Genomic DNA, 9018 nt, shown 5'->3' with positions numbered 1-9018 from the left:
CCACAGCACAAATGTGAAAAGACTCTCACATAAATCACTAGGTAAGTACGTAATATTTAGTTTGGCACATAGCTAAAACTACAAAAAATATCCCACCCCACACTCTACCGATGAAGGTGAGGGGGTCAAGAGAATTCATGTCAACATAATTACCAATATGTGTCACCATCCATCAGGATCAACATACAACCCTGTGGCTATTGGCAAGAAAATCAACACGCAAAAGTCAGCTAGTGGCAAAGACATGTCACTTTCTATTATTACTAAGATAACAAAATAGAATATTTCTCTGAGAGTAAAGTACTTTCCCAGTTTAAATTTAGCACCACGTTTCTTATGATTATGAGGTTTTGCATTCTAACAATTTTAAATCAGATACAATGATTTTACATCATAAGCAGTAGGTTAACCAAGAAAGCCAAGAGGAAAATTTTCAAATATATGTGTGTAATCCCTCTGGTGCTTTGTCCCCTCCTAAGAGCAAAGTGGAGCCATATAAAACCCATGAGATGTGAAAAGTGAAAATATGTTATCACCATTTCAAGTTCAAGAACTTAGGCTGTTTTCGTAAGAAGACAAACCAGCACGTCAGGATGGAATTCACTGCTGTCTTCTGGAAGATCTGTTAAGCAGATAAACGTTAGTCTAGGACAGCTCTTAAAGACTGTAAAGAGAGTAGTAAAATACACTGGTAACACAGTTATATCTTAAATCAAGTTTCACGCACTGGGAGTCAATCATTAAGGCAGGCTTTTCTTTTTTGCCTCTTTGATACTGAATTTCCATACTATGTGCCAAAGCATTATTTCCACACTGCATATAACACAATCTAATGTGACTTACAGGCCAAAATTATTAGCTACACTCACACATGACATTTTAGCAGAGATCTCGCTCATCATTACTTACATATTTTGCTACCTTATTCATTCATGTACAAAGCTCTGTGAGCCTCAACCCTGGATTGAAGCAATCAGATGACTGTTCTGCCAATGGATCCCAACTATCCTGCCAAGGGTAGAAAAAAATCACACAGGAGAGGAGGTAGTTGCCCCTGCAAAGGCTTGGTATCCAACTCCACCTGGGTCCTTGGTGCAACCTAGCAATTCCCTTTAGGTCCTAGTCAGTGTGCTTTCCCACTACTCTCAGGGGATTTCTCCAAACTTTGTCCTTAAGGTCAAAATCCACTACTACATTGCCTTCCCTCTCATAGCAAATGGTTTCATTTTCTATATAACAGAAAAGATAAACCAACAAAGGGGGGCTTGCTCCATAGTCTGCATAAACTTAGAGTTCTTTCTTTCTTCTCTCTCAGCAGAGGAAGAGGCAGCACTACCTGCCCAAGTTTAATCTGTTCACTTTTCTTCTCACATGAGTTTAGGGATTCACTCCATCATGTGTCATCTCTCCCTCCATATCTTTAAAATTTTCTCTTATTTTTATAGTATTATCATGATAATGGGTTCTCAATTGAAAGCCAAAAAAAAAAAAAGTCCATCATCTTTCTTGATGCAATGTCCCTCAGTAGTTATTGCCCAATTATTAGCTGCTTAAAAGGGGTATCTGTACTTTTGGTTTCCATTTCCACACATTCATTGCTCAATACATTGCAATCAGGCTTTGTCACCAGCATTTCTTTCCAATTTCCCTTTAAAAAGTCAACAATAACCTCCTTGATGTATTATCTAATGCATTATTCTTAGTCCTTATCTTAATTTCTCTGTGGAATTTTGGATCTTGAACTTCTCTCTTCAGCTTTGGTGATCACTACCATGCTATTTTGCTCTCCTTCTAACCTTCTTGTTCACTTCTTCTCACTCTCTGATGTTATCTCTTTTTATTCTGTTTATCTTTAAATTTTTATTTCCCGTCATCAGTCTGAGGACCTGTACCATCTCATCACCTAGTTTTTATTGCTTCATACAGAAATGACAGTGCAAAATTGTCAACATCCCAGACCTCCTGCCTGAACTCCAAATAGAATGATCTTTTAGAAATATCCTCCTTGGTTCCTCAGTGATTTACAGCCAAATCAAAGTCAACATGCTTAGTATAGAACATTTTTACTGTTCCTCCTAACAATGCCTTTTCTCTAAATTGCCTACACAGTATCTAACCAATTACTGAAGCCAGAGCCTTGTAAGTCATTCTAGATTTCTTCTTATTCATCCACCACACCCAATCAATCACCAGCTCTTACAGATTTACCTACTAAAGGTCTTGGGTTTGTGAATTTGCCACTTATCCCAATTGCCATTGCCTTTTTACTTGGCACATATATGCAAACTTACCTCAGAATTAAAAAGAAGCAAAGGAAAAAAATTAAGAAAGAAAGAAGGGAAGGAAGGAAGGAAGGAAGGAAGGAAGGAAGGAAGGAAGGAAGGAAGGAAGGAAAGGCAGGCTAGATATAACTCTCTAATCATCTTCCTTGGTCCGAGTCCTCACCATCTCAAATATGGATTATCTACAGTAGCCTCCTAAATGACTCCTTCCATCCTTATCCTTCCTGTCAAAGATATAGCTCCCAAATATAAATCGGATTATAATACAACCCAGATTACAATCCTTCAATTTATTCCCAATTTAGGATTGCTCAAACTACTTTAACAATTAGACCCAGCTGTCATGACCCAAGCACTGGTAATGTCATCTTTTACATCTAGTGTTACACTGGCAGCAGTCAGGCTGATCTAGGCTCTGGCATCTTCAACACATGACAGCCAAGCTTATTCAGAATATCGTCATCCAAATGAGACAGAAGATGATCCCCATAGGAAAGGCACCTATCACTGCCACCTTTCATTCCTGGAACTCAGTCATATGGCTACATCCTGTTCTGAGTGAGGCTGAAATACAGTCAAGCTATGACCCAAGAAGAAAAAAGATTTGGGTTGTGTACTATCAGCTTCTGCCTTATTTCCCCACAGATGCAACATAAATTCAAATTTCTTTTGTTAACACACTACATCTGTCTACTCTCTGTCATCTAGCATCAACTTCTCCACACTAATCCATGCAATCTATGTTTTAGGTATAACTAGCTTGCTTTCCTTAGCCTTGTCATGTTCCATCGTACCTTCATGGCATCACCCGGGATGTTTCCCTCTGCTTGAGTCACCATTTTCTCTACTCCCCTTTTCTTCCTTTAGCTAAATTCTTCACTTTCATAATCTACTTCAGGCCACACTCTACAACACCCAGTTGGATATAGGTGGCCTTCACTTGTGTTCCCACAGCACCCTGCACTAGCACTGAACAAAATGATATAAAGACATAGACTTATGTGTCCATTTTCTCCATTAACTGTATATCAGTCAATTGTATTCCAATGAATATAATGGAATGTATTGATCAGGGTGATTATGTAAGATAATGTTTCTATCAGTACATTCAAAATTATCCCCATGTTTATTCTAAAACTAATTAAATCAGGGCCGTTTTTATAGCAAAAAAAGAATTCAATATTACAGATAAATTTTCCCTTACTAAACAGTTTAGATATTTGTATTTGTCAATTAGGTATTTTGGAAATTATGCTCTGACAGTGTCTGTGAAAATGAAGATTCTTGAACTTTACGTTTTACCAGTTTTATAGAAATTAATGACTGAGAGCCTATGTGCTATTGACTGATCAAGTGTATCATAGGCAGCACAAATATATACACATACATACATGCAAGTGTATAGACACTTGTGATCATGAGTATTTTATTTTTATGTCTGCATAAACAAATGAGACAAATCACAAGTTATTTTGGGGAACTACTGTTTGATAGCCCACATGTATGTACAAAGAAAGCTTGGATTAGAATTTAAATAAAATTTGCTATGTAGACGCTCTTTAGTTTAATTAGATCCCATTTGTCAATTTTAGTTTTTGTTGCAATTACTTTTGGCATTTTTGTCATGAAGTCTTTACTCATGCCTATGTCCTGAATGGTATTACCTAGGTTTTCTTCTAGGGTTTTTATGGTTTCGGGTTTTACATTAAAATCTTTAGTCCATCTTGAGTTAATTTTTGTATCAGGTGTAAGGAGGGGTCCAGTTTTAGTTTTCTGCATATGACTAGCTAGTTTTCCCAGCACCATTTACTGAATAGGAGATCCTTTCCCCATTGCTTGTTTTTGTCATGTTTCTCAAAGATCAGATGGTTGTACATGTGTGGTGTTATTTCAGAGGTCTCTGTTCTGCTCCATTGGTGTATATATCTGTTTTGGTACCAGTACCACGCTTTTTTGGTTACTGTAGCCTTGTGGTATAGTTTGAAGTCAAGTAGTGTAATGCTACAGCTTTGTTCTTTCTGCTTAGGATTGTCTTGGCTATACAGGGGCTTCTTTGATTCCATATGAAATTTAAAATCATTTTTTCTATTTCTGTGAAGAAGGTCAATGGTAGTTTGATAGGAATAGCATTGAATCTATGAATTACTTTGGGCAGTATGTATGGCTATTTTCACAATATTGATTCTTCTATCTGTAAGGATGGCACAATAGGTGCAGCAAACCACCATGGCACACATATACCTATGTAACAAGCCTGCACGTTCTGCACATGTATCCCATTTTTTTAGAGGAAATTTTTTAAAAAGAATTTAAATGAAATTAATTTAAACATAGTTTTTTTCTTGATTCAATGTAAGTCAAAGAAATCTGGGTGAATTTTAAACATCTACCTTTATTAATTTAAGAGTTAATAAGATTTAAATAAAAAGAAATCATTTGCTGAGTTTGGGAAAACAAAACACTTTGCTGAAATTATCATATTTTATTAGAAGCATAGTAAAGTATTAAATTCAGATGACCTGAATTCAATTTCCTTCCTTACCATTTACTAAATTTGTGACACTGGGAAAATTAGTTTCCATCCATGATCCTGCACGATTTCAAATACTAAATGGAGATTTAGCTCATGGTTAAGATATCAATGCTATAAAGAGACTTTCTTTTAAAAAAATCATTTTTAAAAAGTTAGCTTTTCAATGACATAACAAGCTTTTGTGGCAAGCTAGTGTTGAGTCCTGGACTAGGTTATACTTGAACTTTAGAGGGTCATTCTAGCATTTTACGTGTGAATAAGCTCCTTCTTAACAAAATGAGATCTCTACGTGGGCCATTATGTGTGAGTGTGCCTGCAGATTTTCATATATAGAAATATGCACACACCCACACACACAAACACGTACACACATCCCCTGGCATGAGGAAGTCAGTGGAGGGAGGGGTTCAGTCTGGCCGGGAAGAGTATTTTATTACTGTTAATGTTTATGATTACCAGCACGTAGTGGTAATAAAAGTCACCTGGCTTTTATTTGTTTTATTATTGTTTTTAATTCTCTAATGACAGCATATCCTGAAATAGACTGCATCCAGGGTGTACAGATCTCACTGCCCCGACCATTGATTACTCCACTGTAAATATGTGTATTTATTCACCAATAAGCAGTATTATCGAAACACAATTAGAACACTTTTTTCTTTACTTTCTCACACCAAAGCACCACTATAAAAAAAGGTCTCAGTGAGGCAAGGCAGCTATTTACATCAAGCTATCCAAAACTCGACAATATACATCTTATATACTTCCTTTTTTTTTTTTTTTTTTTTTTTTAAGACTAGAGTCTCGCTCTGTCACCCAGGCTGGAGTGCAGTGGTGTGCTCTTGGCTCACTACAACCTCCGCCTCCCGGATTCAAGTGATTCTCCTGCCTCAGCCTCCTGAGTAACTGGGACTACAGGTGCGTGCCACCATACCCGGCTAATTTTTTGTATTTTTAGTAGAGACGGGGTTTCACCGTGTTAGCCAGGATGGTCTCGATCACCTGACCTCGTGATCCGCCTGCCTTGTCTGACCAAAGTGCTGGGATTACAGGCGTGAGCCACCGCGCCCAGCCTTATGTACCTTCTAATACTTATCAAAGAAAGTTGTCTGTTGATTAAGGGCTCATTTTAAAAAATTTAAAAAGAAAAATACACTTGGCAAATAATACATTCCTGTTAGCTCCCTCCAGCAACACAGGTAGACCCCTGGTATTCTTAATATCATTCTCCCTCTCCATAAAAACTGTGGAAGGCTCTATATGAGAAATGTCTGTTTTTCAATTCTTTTTAGAAGGTTGTTTAATGTTTGGATGACAACAAACACTAGTTCTGTTTTCACTGGTCAATTTTCTGTTCTGGGCCGGCAGTGTTGCATGCTTCTCATCATCATAGGCAGTATTTCCTGAGGACCTACTAAGTCTGCTTTCAATGGAAGCAATCAAGAGTTAGGGCTGAGTTTTCCTGTCTGTTTTGCACATATGTTTCTCTCTCTCTCCTGGGGAGAAGTTAAGGCCCTTGATCTCTATCCTTCCTCAGCAGGATCACCTTTTATCTATTCTGCTTCCCCAGGAGGACAGGGCACTAGAGTGGCTGCCTTCTCTGTTACTGATAAATTAATTAACAACCTGGGAGACTTAAATGATTTGGAGGGATCCTAAAATCCTCTCACTTGATGCTTTCACAAAGTAGAATATGTTTATTCATTTTACAAGACCTATATTTTTAGATCAATGACCTTTGGATGTATGATTCATTCTGATTTCATTTTTTCCCAGCGGGTGCAGTTTCACATAAGCCTATTTAAAAACAATAAAGCAAGCAATGTTTTAAATGGAATATGGTCTATTCTACACCTGTTTCCTTAGACTATTTTGATAGAAGTGAGTGGTTTCTATGATAAATTATACTTTTACTATGCAATATACAACTAAAATATTTATATATTTCCCATGATTTTTTAATGTCATTTTCAGGGAAATAGCCATACATAAAAACCAAGATATTTTTAGTTGAAATGACAGAATATTTTCTAAACATAATTTAGCTGAGCAAGAATTTATTTTTTAGAGTTTTTCTCTGTTTTCTTGTCTTCTTATGTAATGAAAAATGCATCTGGATAGAAATAACTCCCGTAGATAAAAATTGTGTAACACAATCTGCTTACATGATTTTGTCCATTTTGGTCACCAGAATCTTGATTGCAATGATCAAGAGTTTCCAATAGATCTTGATATCTCTATGTAACCATAGAAAATAATATTTACCTAGAGATAAGATCAAGACACAAAAACTATCTCTTGAGGAGGACTGCATTTGCAATCTAGAAAGACAATTATAAAGTTTACTATAAATATTTTCTAATGATACACTATGACCATATTTCCCCCTTTGTTCTCACTCAGTGTCCTCTTACATTACTTTATGTATAAAAAGCAAACAATCCTTTCCTACCATCTCCACTTTGTAACTGGAATATTCACTTGTTTCTCCCATCAGTGGATGAAATTTCCAATCAGGTACCATAAATTTCAGAATCGCTCTTGTATTGAGTGACCATATAAATTATCTCCAAATCATCTCATTGTTGAAAGTGGAAGGATGGCTATTTATTATCTATACAAGGGCATCAGGTGAAATCGAAGTTGGCCTATGCAAATCAGAGTATATAGTCACATTATTTTTAGATGATCTAAAAGTCCAATCTAGTTTTATCCACCACAATAACAAGCCTTCAGCTCTTGTCTAATTACTCTTTTCTCCAGCACCAACTCAAACCTGCTGCAAGACTGAAAGCCTAAAAAAAGGGGGCAAAGACAAAAAAAGGGGGCAAAGTGGGCTTTTTTTTATTCCTTGCCTTACCTCCTTCCCTACTTATGTGACAGTGCTTTGGTATATTCCAACATGGTATGTAGAAGATAAGAAAGATAAAAGAGAAACATGTCTCACCTGATGGATACAGTTGTCAAGCGGTATTGGCCATTAGACATGTTGTCCAAAGCAGACTCTCAGATTCCACATTGAGGACATAAGAATGCACTTCTAGTGTGGCAGGCCATGCCTCTCCCTTATAAGGGCATTTATGGTTCTCCATTCAACACTTGAGCTTCTGGGGATTCTTTCCTCTGTGATATTTATCACATCTCCAGATAGTCCTCTCAGGTAGAGTCCCTGTCCAAACAACCCCAGGCTACCTCTCTTCCATAAAGCCCACAATTGGTCCATGGCAAAGACCCATGCCATGAATAGAAGTGTGGCTTGCTCTCTGTACCACATCCCCTTGATCTTTCTGCTACAGACAGCCTCCTACCTTAGATTTCTCCTAGCAAGAATAGCCTCAGCCTGGATCTCCCCAGCCTTACAGAACACATGCTAAACCCTCTAAGGAATGTTCCTGAAGCCTCTCTTTGTCACTTGGTACAAGTGAGAGTGAAGCTCTCCACCATCTTCCTCTATGGGGAGGGGTGGTGGTGAGTCAGGGAAAGTCAAAGGCACATCAGCACCTCACTCCGAAATGATCCCCACCAAAATCACTGGCCTCTTTAGCTCTCTTATAAAGGTTGGAGGTGAGTGATTGGCTAATGAGGATTTGCTTTTACTATTTTGTAGTCTGTCTTGTATCAGTGAACCAGAACCTTGCTTTGTGCTGTGGAAGTGCTTGCCATTGATTGTTTACTTATTCTTGGCTTTTAGGGTCTCTGAAAAAACACTCAAGAATCAGGAACAAGCTTATTAAACATTGTGTTACACATGAAAATGAAATGTGTAAATTAAAGTACATATAGTGTCTAGTTCAATTACTGGCATATGGTAGGTGCCCAACAAATGATAGCTTAAAACACAAAAATGGCCAGGCATGGTCACTCACACCTGTAATCCCAGCACTTTGGGAGGCTGAGGTGGATCAATCACCTGAGGTCAGGAGTTCAAGAACAGCCTGCCCAACATGGTGAAACCCCATTACTACTAAAAATACAAAAATTAGTCGGGCATGTTGGTGGGTGCCTGTAATCCCAGCTACTTGGGAGGCTGAGGCGGGAGAATCATTTGACCCCAGGAGGAGGAGGTTGCAGTGAGTTGAGATCAAGCCACCATTGCACTCCAGCCAGAGCGACTGAGCGAAACTGTCTCAAAAAAGAAAAAAAAAAAAAAACCACAAAAATGAAGAGCCACTAAGGGACTCAGTGATCTGGCAACTTTAAATC

This window comes from Pongo abelii, chromosome 3 (assembly GCF_028885655.2).
Source record: "Pongo abelii isolate AG06213 chromosome 3, NHGRI_mPonAbe1-v2.0_pri, whole genome shotgun sequence".
Lineage (NCBI taxonomy): Eukaryota > Metazoa > Chordata > Mammalia > Primates > Hominidae > Pongo > Pongo abelii.
This window is presented reverse-complemented; position numbering follows the sequence as displayed.